A 13,697-nucleotide genomic window follows, 5' to 3' on the forward strand; every position below is an offset into this window, starting at 1 on the left:
CTGGCCTATCAGGCACTCAGCCACAAGTGACCTCACAACCACAAACTGCACCCACAGGAGCAGCACTGGCCTATCAGGCAGTCAGCCACAAGTGACATCACAACCACAAACTGCACCCACATCACCAGCACTGGCCTATCAGGCACTGAGCCACAAGTGACATCACAACCACAAACTCCACCCACAGGACCAGCACTGGCCTATCAGGCACTCAGCCACAAGTGACATCACAACCGCAAACTGCAGCCACATCACCAGCACTGGCCTATCAGGCACTGAGCCACAAGTGACATCACAACCACAAACTGCACCCACAACACCAGCACTGGCCTATCAGGCACTGAGCCACAAGTGACATCACAACCACAAACTCCACCCACAGGACCAGCACTGGCCTATCAGGCACTGAGCCACAAGTGACATCACAAACACAAACTCCACCCACAGGACCAACACTGGCCTATCAGGCACTGAGCCACAAGTGACATCACAAACACAAACTGCACCCACATCACCAGCACTGGCCTATCAGGCACTGAGCCACAAGTGACATCACAACCACAAACTCCACCCACAGGACCAGCACTGGCCTATCAGGCACTCAGCCACAAGTGACATCACAACCACAAACTGCACCCACATCACCAGCACTGGCCTATCAGGCACTGAGCCACAAGTGACATCACAACCACAAACTGCACCCACAGGACCAGCACTGGCCTATCAGGCACTCAGCCACAAGTGACATCACAACCACAAACTGCACCCACAGGACCAGCACTGGCCTATCAGGCACTCAGCCACAAGTGACCTCACAACCACAAACTGCACCCACAGGAGCAGCACTGGCCTATCAGGCAGTCAGCCACAAGTGACATCACAACCACAAACTGCAGCCACATCACCAGCACTGGCCTATCAGGCACACAGCCACAAGTGACATCACAACCACAAACTCCACCCACAGGACCAGCACTGGCCTATCAGGCACTGAGCCACAAGTGACATCACAAACACAAACTCCACCCACAGGACCAGCACTGGCCTATCAGGCACTCAGCCACAAGTGACATAACAACCACAAACTGCACCCACAGGACCAGCACTGGCCTATCAGACACTCAGCCTCAAGCGACACCACAAACACAAACTCCACCCACAGGACCAACACTGGCCTATCAGGCACTGAGCCACAAGTGACATCACAAACACAAACTGCACCCACATCACCAGCACTGGCCTATCAGGCACTGAGCCACAAGTGACATCACAACCACAAACTCCACCCACAGGACCAGCACTGGCCTATCAGGCACTGAGCCACAAGTGACATCACAACCACAAACTGCACCCACATCACCAGCACTGGCCTATCAGGCACTGAGCCACAAGTGACATCACAACCACAAACTGCACCCACAGGACCAGCACTGGCCTATCAGGCACTCAGCCACAAGTGACATCACAACCACAAACTGCACCCACAGGACCAGCACTGGCCTATCAGGCACTGAGCCACAAGTGACCTCACAACCACAAACTGCACCCACAGGAGCAGCACTGGCCTATCAGGCAGTCAGCCACAAGTGACATCACAACCACAAACTGCAGCCACATCACCAGCACTGGCCTATCAGGCACACAGCCACAAGTGAAATCACAACCACAAACTGCAGCCACAGGACCAGCACTGGCCTATCAGGCACTGAGCCACAAGTGACATCACAACCACAAACTGCACCCACAGGACCAGCACTGGCCTATCAGGCACTCAGCCGCAAGTGACATCACAACCACAAACTCCACCCACAGGACCAGCACTGGACTATCAGGCACTGAGCCACAAGTGACATCACAACCACAAACTGCACCCACAACACCAGCACTGGCCTATCAGGCACTCAGCCACAAGTGACATCACAACCACAAACTCCACCCACATCACCAGCACTGGCCTATCAGGCACTGAGCCACAAGTGACATCACAACCACAAACTGCACCCACATCACCAGCACTGGCCTATCAGGCACTGAGCCACAAGTGACATCACAACCACAAACTCCACCCACAGGACCAGCACTGGCCTATCAGGCACTGAGCCACAAGTGACATCACAAACACAAACTCCACCCACAACACCAGCACTGACCTATCAGGCACTGAGCCACAAGTGACATCACAACCACAAACTCCACCCACAGGACCACCACGGGCCTATCAGGCACTCAGCCACAAGTGACATAACAACCACAAACTGCACCCACAGGACCAGCACTGGCCTATCAGACACTCAGCCTCAAGCGACCTCACAACCACAAAGTGCAGCCACATCACCAGCACTGGCCTATCAGGCACTCAGCCACAAGTGACATCACAACCACAAACTGCACCCACAACACCAGCACTGGCCTATCAGGCACTCAGCCACAAGTGACATCACAACCACAAACTCCACCCACATCACCAGCACTGCCCTATCAGGCAGTCAGCCACAAGTGACATCACAACCACAAACTCCACACACAGGACCAGCACTGGCCTATCAGACACTCAGCCACAAGTGACATCACAACCACAAACTCCACCCACAACACCAGCACTGGCCTATCAGGCACTGAGCCACAAGTGACATCACAAACACAAACTCCACCCACAGGACCAGCACTGGCCTATCAGGCACTGAGCCACAAGTGACATCACAACCACAAACTGCACCCACATCACCAGCACTGGCCTATCAGGCACTGAGCCACAAGTGACATCACAACCACAAACTGCACCCACAGGACCAGCACTGGCCTATCAGGCACTCAGCCGCAAGTGACATCACAACCACAAACTCCACCCACAACACCAGCACTGGCCTATCAGGCACTGAGCCACAAGTGACATAACAACCACAAACTGCAGCCACATCACCAGCACTGGCCTATCAGGCACTGAGCCACAAGTGACATCACAACCACAAACTGCACCCACAGGACCACCAGTGGCCTATTAGGCACTGAGCCACAAGTGACATCACAACCACAAACTCCACCCACATCACCAGCACTGGCCTATCAGGCACTGAGCCACAAGTGACATCACAACCACAAACTCCACCCACAACACCAGCACTGACCTATCAGGCACTGAGCCACAAGTGACATCACAACCACAAACTCCACCCACAGGACCACCATGGGCCTATCAGGCACTGAGCCACAAGTGACATCACAACCACAAACTGCAGCCAAATCACCAGCACTGGCCTATCATGCACTGAGCCACAAGTGACATCACAACCACAAACTCCACCCACAGGACCACCACTGGACTATCAGGCACTCAGCCACAAGTGACATCACAACCACAAACTGCACCCACATCGCCAGCACTGGCCTGTCAGGCACTCAGCCACAAGTGACATCACAACCACAAACTCCACCCACAGGACCAGCACTGGCCTATCAGGCACTCAGCCACAAGTGACATCACAACCGCAAACTGCAGCCACATCACCAGCACTGGCCTATCAGGCACTGAGCCACAAGTGACATCACAACCACAAACTGCACCCACAACACCAGCACTGGCCTATCAGGCACTGAGCCACAAGTGACATCACAACCACAAACTCCACCCACAGGACCAGCACTGGCCTATCAGGCACTGAGCCACAAGTGACATCACAAACACAAACTCCACCCACAGGACCAGCACTGGCCTATCAGGCACTCAGCCACAAGTGACATAACAACCACAAACTGCACCCACAGGACCAGCACTGGCCTATCAGACACTCAGCCTCAAGCGACACCACAAACACAAACTCCACCCACAGGACCAACACTGGCCTATCAGGCACTGAGCCACAAGTGACATCACAAACACAAACTGCACCCACATCACCAGCACTGGCCTATCAGGCACTGAGCCACAAGTGACATCACAACCACAAACTCCACCCACAGGACCAGCACTGGCCTATCAGGCACTCAGCCACAAGTGACATCACAACCACAAACTGCACCCACATCACCAGCACTGGCCTATCAGGCACTGAGCCACAAGTGACATCACAACCACAAACTGCACCCACAGGACCAGCACTGGCCTATCAGGCACTCAGCCACAAGTGACATCACAACCACAAACTGCACCCACAGGACCAGCACTGGCCTATCAGGCACTCAGCCACAAGTGACCTCACAACCACAAACTGCACCCACAGGAGCAGCACTGGCCTATCAGGCAGTCAGCCACAAGTGACATCACAACCACAAACTGCAGCCACATCACCAGCACTGGCCTATCAGGCACACAGCCACAAGTGACATCACAACCACAAACTGCAGCCACAGGACCAGCACTGGCCTATCAGGCACTGAGCCACAACTGACATCACAACCACAAACTGCACCCACATCACCAGCACTGGCCTATCAGGCACTCAGCCACAAGTGACATCACAACCACAAACTCCACCCACAGGACCAGCACTGGCCTATCAGGCACTCAGCCGCAAGTGACATCACAACCACAAACTCCACCCACAGGACCAGCACTGGACTATCAGGCACTGAGCCACAAGTGACATCACAACCACAAACTGCACCCACAACACCAGCACTGGCCTATCAGGCACTCAGCCACAAGTGACATCACAACCACAAACTCCACCCACATCACCAGCACTGGCCTATCAGGCACTGAGCCACAAGTGACATCACAACCACAAACTGCAGCCACAGGAACAGCACTGGCCTATCAGGCACTGAGCCACAAGTGACATCACAACCACAAACTCCACCCACAGGACCAGCACTGGCCTATCAGGCACTCAGCCACAAGTGACATCACAAACACAAACTCCACCCACAACACCAGCACTGACCTATCAGGCACTGAGCCACAAGTGACATCACAACCACAAACTCCACCCACAGGACCACCACGGGCCTATCAGGCACTCAGCCACAAGTGACATCACAACCACAAACTGCACCCACAGGACCAGTACTGGCCTATCAGGCACTGAGCCACAAGTGACATAACAACCACAAACTCCACCCACAGGACCAGCACTGGCCTATCAGGCACTCAGCCACAAGTGACATCACAACCACAAACTCCACCCACATCACCAGCACTGCCCTATCAGGCAGTCAGCCACAAGTGACATCACAACCACAAACTCCACACACAGGACCAGCACTGGCCTATCAGACACTCAGCCACAAGTGACATCACAACCACAAACTCCACCCACAACACCAGCACTGGCCTATCAGGCACTGAGCCAGAAGTGACATTACAAACACAAACTGCAGCCACATCACCAGCACTGGCCTATCAGGCACTGAGCCACAAGTGACATCACAACCACAAACTCCACCCACAGGACCACCACTGGCCTATCAGGCACTCAGCCTCAAGAGACCTCACAACCACAAACTGCAGCCACATCACCAGCACTGGCCTATCAGGCACTGAGCCACAAGTGACATCACAACCACAAACTCCACCCACAACACCAGCACTGGCCTATCAGGCACTCAGCCACAAGTGACATCACAACCACAAACTGCACCCACAGGACCAGCACTGGCCTATCAGGCACTGAGCCACAAGTGACATCAAAACCACAAACTGCACCCACATCACCAGCACTGGCCTATCAGACACTCAGCCTCAAGCGACCTCACAACCACAAAGTGCAGCCACATCACCAGCACCGGCCTATCAGGCACTGAGCCACAAGTGACATCACAACCACAAACTCCACCCACAGGACCAGCACTGGCCTATCAGGCACTGAGCCACAAGTGACATCACAACCAGAAACTGCACCCACATCACCAGCACTGCCCTATCAGGCACTGAGCCACAAGTGACATCACAACCACAAACTGCACCCACAGGACCACCAATGGCCTATCAGGCACTGAGCCACAAGTGACATCACAACCACAAACTCCACCCACAGGACCAGCACTGGCCTATCAGGCACTCAGCCACAAGTGACATCACAACCACAAACTGCACCCACATCACCAGCACTGGCCTATCAGGCACTGAGCCACAAGTGACATCACAAACACAAACTCCACCCACAACACCAGCACTGACCTATCAGGCACTGAGCCACAAGTGACATCACAACCACAAACTCCACCCACAGGACCACCACGGGCCTATCAAGCACTGAGCCACAAGTGACATCACAACCACAAACTCCACCCACAGGACCAGCACTGGCCTATCAGGCACTCAGCCACAAGTGACATAACAACCACAAACTGCACCCACATCGCCAGCACTGGCCTATCAGGCACTCAGCCACAAGTGACATCACAACCACAAACTCCACCCACAGGACCAGCACTGGCCTATCAGGCACTCAGCCACAAGTGACATCACAACCACAAACTGCACCCACAACACCAGCACTGGCCTATCAGGCACACAGCCACAAGTGACATCACAACCACAAACTGCACCCACAGGACCAGTACTGGCCTATCAGGCACTCAGCCACAAGTGACATCACAACCACAAACTCCACCCACATCACCAGCACTGCCCTATCAGGCACTCAGCCACAAGTGACATCACAAACACAAACTCCACACACAGGACCAGCACTGGCCTATCAGGCACTCAGCCACAAGTGACATCACAACCACAAACTGCACCCACAGGACCAGCACTGGCCTATCAGGCACTCAGCCACAAGTGACCTCACAACCACAAACTGCACCCACAGGAGCAGCACTGGCCTATCAGGCAGTCAGCCACAAGTGACATCACAACCACAAACTGCAGCCACATCACCAGCACTGGCCTATCAGGCACACAGCCACAAGTGACATCACAACCACAAACTGCAGCCACAGGACCAGCACTGGCCTAGCAGGCACTGAGCCACAAGTGACATCACAACCACAAACTGCAGCCACATCACCAGCACTGGCCAATCAGGCACTCAGCCACAAGTGACATCACAACCACAAACTCCACCCACAGGACCAGCACTGCCCTATCAGGCACTGAGCCACAAGTGACATCACAACCACAAACTGCACCCACAACACCAGCACTGGCCTATCAGGCACTCAGCCACAAGTGACATCACAACCACAAACTCCACCCACAGGACCAGCACTGGCCTATCAGGCACTCAGCCACAAGTGACATCACAAACACAAACTGCACCCTCATCGCCAGCACTGGCCTATCAGGCACTCAGCCACAAGTGACATCACAACCACAAACTCCACCCACAGGACCAGCACTGGCCTATCAGGCACTCAGCCACAAGTGACATCACAAACACAAACTGCACACACAGGACCAGCACTGGCCTATCAGGCACTCAGCCACAAGTGACATCACAACCACAAACTCCACCCACATCACCAGCACTGCCCTATCAGGCAGTCAGCCACAAGTGACATCACAACCACAAACTCCACACACAGGACCAGCACTGGCCTATCAGGCACTCAGCCACAAGTGACATCACAACCACAAACTCCACCCACAGGACCAGCACTGGCCTATCAGGCACTGAGCCACAAGTGACATCACAACCACAAACTGCACCCACAGGACCACCACGGGCCTATCAGGCACTGAGCCACAAGTGACATCACAAACACAAACTGCACCCACATCACCAGCACTGGCCTATCAGGCACTGAGCCACAAGTGACATCACAACCACAAACTCCACCCACATCACCAGCACTGGCCTATCAGGCACTGAGCCACAAGTGACATCACAACCACAAACTGCACCCACAGGACCAGCACTGGCCTATCAGGCACTCAGCCACAAGTGACATCACAACCACAAACTGCACGCACAGGACCAGCACTGGCCTATCAGGCACTGAGCCACAAGTGACATCACAACCAAAAACTGCACCCACAGGACCAGCACTGGCCTATCAGGCACTCAGCCACAAGTGACATCACAACCACAAACTGCACCCACAGGAGCAGCACTGGCCTATCAGGCAGTCAGCCACAAGTGACATCACAACCACAAACTGCACCCACATCACCAGCACTGGCCTATCAGGCACTCAGCCACAAGTGACATCACAACCACAAACTCCACCCACATCACCAGCACTGGCCTATCAGGCACTCAGCCACAAGTGACATCACAACCACAAACTGCACCCACAGGACCAGCACTGGCCTATCAGGCACTCAGCCACAAGTGACCTCACAACCACAAACTGCACCCACAGGAGCAGCACTGGCCTATCAGGCAGTCAGCCACAAGTGACATCACAACCACAAACTGCAGCCACATCACCAGCACTGGCCTATCAGGCACACAGCCACAAGTGACATCACAACCACAAACTGCAGCCACAGGACCAGCACTGGCCTATCAGGCACTGAGCCACAAGTGACATCACAACCACAAACTCCACCCACATCACCAGCACTGGCCTATCAGGCACTCAGCCACAAGTGACATCACAACCACAAACTCCACCCACATCACCAGCACTGGCCTATCAGGCACTCAGCCACAAGTGACATCACAACCACAAACTGCAGCCACAGGACCACCACGGGCCTATCAGGCACTGAGCCACAAGTGGCCTCACAACCACAAACTGCACCCACAGCACCAGCACTGGCCTATCAGGCACTGAGCCACAAGTGACATCACAACCACAAACTCCACCCACATCACCACCACTGGCCTATCAGGCACTCAGCCACAAGTGACATCACAAACACAAACTCCACCCACAACACCAGCACTGGCCTATCAGGCACTGAGCCACAAGTGACATCACAACCACAAACTCCACCCACAACACCAGCACTGGCCTATCAGGCACTGAGCCACAAGTGACATCACAACCACAAACTGCACCCACATCGCCAGCACTGGCCTATCAGGCACTGAGCCACAAGTGACATCACAACCACAAACTCCACCCACAGGACCAGCACTGGCCTATCAGGCACTCAGCCACAAGTGACATCACAACCACAAACTGCACCCACAGGACCAGCACTGGCCTATCAGACACTCAGCCTCAAGCGACCTCACAACCACAAAGTGCAGCCACATCACCAGCACTGGCCTATCAGGCACTCAGCCACAAGTGACATCACAACCACAAACTCCACCCACAGGACCAGCACTGGCCTATCAGGCACTCAGCCACAAGTGACATCACAACCACAAACTGCACCCACAGGACCAGTACTGGCCTATCAGGCACTGAGCCACAAGTGACATCACAACCACAAACTGCACCCACAGGACCAGCACTGGCCTATCAGGCACTCAGCCACAAGTGACATCACAACCACAAACTCCACCCACATCACCAGCACTGCCCTATCAGGCAGTCAGCCACAAGTGACATCACAACCACAAACTCCACACACAGGACCAGCACTGGCCTATCAGACACTCAGCCACAAGTGACATCACAACCACAAACTCCACCCACAGGACCAGCACTGGCCTATCAGGCACTCAGCCACAAGTGACATCACAACCACAAACTCCACCCACAGGACCAGCACTGGCCTATCAGGCACTGAGCCACAAGTGACATCACAACCACAAACTGCACCCACATCACCAGCACTGGCCTATCAGGCACTGAGCCACAAGTGACATCACAACCACAAACTGCACCCACAGGACCAGCACTGGCCTATCAGGCACTCAGCCACAAGTGACATCACAACCACAAACTGCACCCACAGGACCAGCACTGGCCTATCAGGCACTCAGCCACAAGTGACCTCACAACCACAAACTGCACCCACAGGAGCAGCACTGGCCTATCAGGCAGTCAGCCACAAGTGACATCACAACCACAAACTGCAGCCACATCACCAGCACTGGCCTATCAGGCACACAGCCACAAGTGACATCACAACCACAAACTGCAGCCACAGGACCAGCACTGGCCTATCAGGCACTGAGCCACAAGTGACATCACAACCACAAACTCCACACACAGGACCAGCACTGGCCTATCAGGCACTCAGCCACAAGTGACATCACAACCACAAACTGCAGCCACATCACCAGCACTGGCCTATCAGGCACTCAGCCACAAGTGACATCACAACCACAAACTCCACCCACATCACCAGCACTGGCCTATCAGGCACTCAGCCACAAGTGACATCACAACCACAAACTCCACCCACATCACCAGCACTGGCCTATCAGGCACTCAGCCACAAGTGACATCACAACCACAAACTCCACCCACAGGACCAGCACTGGCCTATCAGGCACTCAGCCACAAGTGACATCACAAACACAAACTCCACCCACAACACCAGCACTGACCTATCAGGCACTGAGCCACAAGTGACATCACAACCACAAACTCCACCCACAGGACCACCACGGGCCTATCAAGCACTGAGCCACAAGTGACATCACAACCACAAACTGCAGCCACATCACCAGCACTGGCCTATCAGGCACTGAGCCACAAGTGACATCACAACCACAAACTGCAGCCACATCACCAGCACTGGCCTATCAGGCACACAGCCACAAGTGACATCACAACCACAAACTCCACCCACAGGACCAGCACTGGCCTATCAGGCACTGAGCCACAAGTGACATCACAAACACAAACTCCACCCACAGGACCAGCACTGGCCTATCAGGCACTCAGCCACAAGTGACATAACAACCACAAACTGCACCCACAGGACCAGCACTGGCCTATCAGACACTCAGCCTCAAGCGACACCACAAACACAAACTCCACCCACAGGACCAACACTGGCCTATCAGGCACTGAGCCACAAGTGACATCACAAACACAAACTGCACCCACATCACCAGCACTGGCCTATCAGGCACTGAGCCACAAGTGACATCACAACCACAAACTCCACCCACAGGACCAGCACTGGCCTATCAGGCACTGAGCCACAAGTGACATCACAACCACAAACTGCACCCACATCACCAGCACTGGCCTATCAGGCACTGAGCCACAAGTGACATCACAACCACAAACTGCACCCACAGGACCAGCACTGGCCTATCAGGCACTCAGCCACAAGTGACATCACAACCACAAACTGCACCCACAGGACCAGCACTGGCCTATCAGGCACTGAGCCACAAGTGACCTCACAACCACAAACTGCACCCACAGGAGCAGCACTGGCCTATCAGGCAGTCAGCCACAAGTGACATCACAACCACAAACTGCAGCCACATCACCAGCACTGGCCTATCAGGCACACAGCCACAAGTGAAATCACAACCACAAACTGCACCCACAGGACCAGCACTGGCCTATCAGGCACTGAGCCACAAGTGACATCACAACCACAAACTGCACCCACAGGACCAGCACTGGCCTATCAGGCACTCAGCCGCAAGTGACATCACAACCACAAACTGCACCCACATCACCAGCACTGGCCTATCAGGCACTGAGCCACAAGTGACATCACAACCACAAACTCCACCCACAGGACCAGCACTGGCCTATCAGGCACTGAGCCACAAGTGACATCACAAACACAAACTCCACCCACAACACCAGCACTGACCTATCAGGCACTGAGCCACAAGTGACATCACAACCACAAACTCCACCCACAGGACCACCACGGGCCTATCAGGCACTCAGCCACAAGTGACATAACAACCACAAACTGCACCCACAGGACCAGCACTGGCCTATCAGACACTCAGCCTCAAGCGACCTCACAACCACAAAGTGCAGCCACATCACCAGCACTGGCCTATCAGGCACTCAGCCACAAGTGACATCACAACCACAAACTGCACCCACAACACCAGCACTGGCCTATCAGGCACTCAGCCACAAGTGACATCACAACCACAAACTCCACCCACATCACCAGCACTGCCCTATCAGGCAGTCAGCCACAAGTGACATCACAACCACAAACTCCACACACAGGACCAGCACTGGCCTATCAGACACTCAGCCACAAGTGACATCACAACCACAAACTCCACCCACAACACCAGCACTGGCCTATCAGGCACTGAGCCACAAGTGACATCACAAACACAAACTCCACCCACAGGACCAGCACTGGCCTATCAGGCACTGAGCCACAAGTGACATCACAACCACAAACTGCACCCACATCACCAGCACTGGCCTATCAGGCACTGAGCCACAAGTGACATCACAACCACAAACTGCACCCACAGGACCAGCACTGGCCTATCAGGCACTCAGCCGCAAGTGACATCACAACCACAAACTCCACCCACAACACCAGCACTGGCCTATCAGGCACTGAGCCACAAGTGACATAACAACCACAAACTGCAGCCACATCACCAGCACTGGCCTATCAGGCACTGAGCCACAAGTGACATCACAACCACAAACTGCACCCACAGGACCACCAGTGGCCTATTAGGCACTGAGCCACAAGTGACATCACAACCACAAACTCCACCCACATCACCAGCACTGGCCTATCAGGCACTGAGCCACAAGTGACATCACAACCACAAACTCCACCCACAACACCAGCACTGACCTATCAGGCACTGAGCCACAAGTGACATCACAACCACAAACTCCACCCACAGGACCACCATGGGCCTATCAGGCACTGAGCCACAAGTGACATCACAACCACAAACTGCAGCCAAATCACCAGCACTGGCCTATCATGCACTGAGCCACAAGTGACATCACAACCACAAACTCCACCCACAGGACCACCACTGGACTATCAGGCACTCAGCCACAAGTGACATCACAACCACAAACTGCACCCACATCGCCAGCACTGGCCTATCAGGCACTCAGCCACAAGTGACATCACAACCACAAACTCCACCCACAGGACCAGCACTGGCCTATCAGGCACTCAGCCACAAGTGACATCACAACCGCAAACTGCAGCCACATCACCAGCACTGGCCTATCAGGCACTGAGCCACAAGTGACATCACAACCACAAACTGCACCCACAACACCAGCACTGGCCTATCAGGCACTGAGCCACAAGTGACATCACAACCACAAACTCCACCCACAGGACCAGCACTGGCCTATCAGGCACTGAGCCACAAGTGACATCACAAACACAAACTCCACCCACAGGACCAGCACTGGCCTATCAGGCACTCAGCCACAAGTGACATAACAACCACAAACTGCACCCACAGGACCAGCACTGGCCTATCAGACACTCAGCCTCAAGCGACACCACAAACACAAACTCCACCCACAGGACCAACACTGGCCTATCAGGCACTGAGCCACAAGTGACATCACAAACACAAACTGCACCCACATCACCAGCACTGGCCTATCAGGCACTGAGCCACAAGTGACATCACAACCACAAACTCCACCCACAGGACCAGCACTGGCCTATCAGGCACTCAGCCACAAGTGACATCACAACCACAAACTGCACCCACATCACCAGCACTGGCCTATCAGGCACTGAGCCACAAGTGACATCACAACCACAAACTGCACCCACAGGACCAGCACTGGCCTATCAGACACTCAGCCACAAGTGACATCACAACCACAAACTCCACCCACAGGACCAGCACTGGCCTATCAGGCACTCAGCCACAAGTGACCTCACAACCACAAACTGCACCCACAGGACCAGCACTGGCCTATCAGGCACTCAGCCACAAGTGACATCACAACCACAAACT

This window comes from Apteryx mantelli, unplaced genomic scaffold (genome assembly GCF_036417845.1).
Source record: "Apteryx mantelli isolate bAptMan1 unplaced genomic scaffold, bAptMan1.hap1 HAP1_SCAFFOLD_33, whole genome shotgun sequence".
Taxonomy (NCBI): Eukaryota; Metazoa; Chordata; class Aves; order Apterygiformes; family Apterygidae; genus Apteryx; species Apteryx mantelli.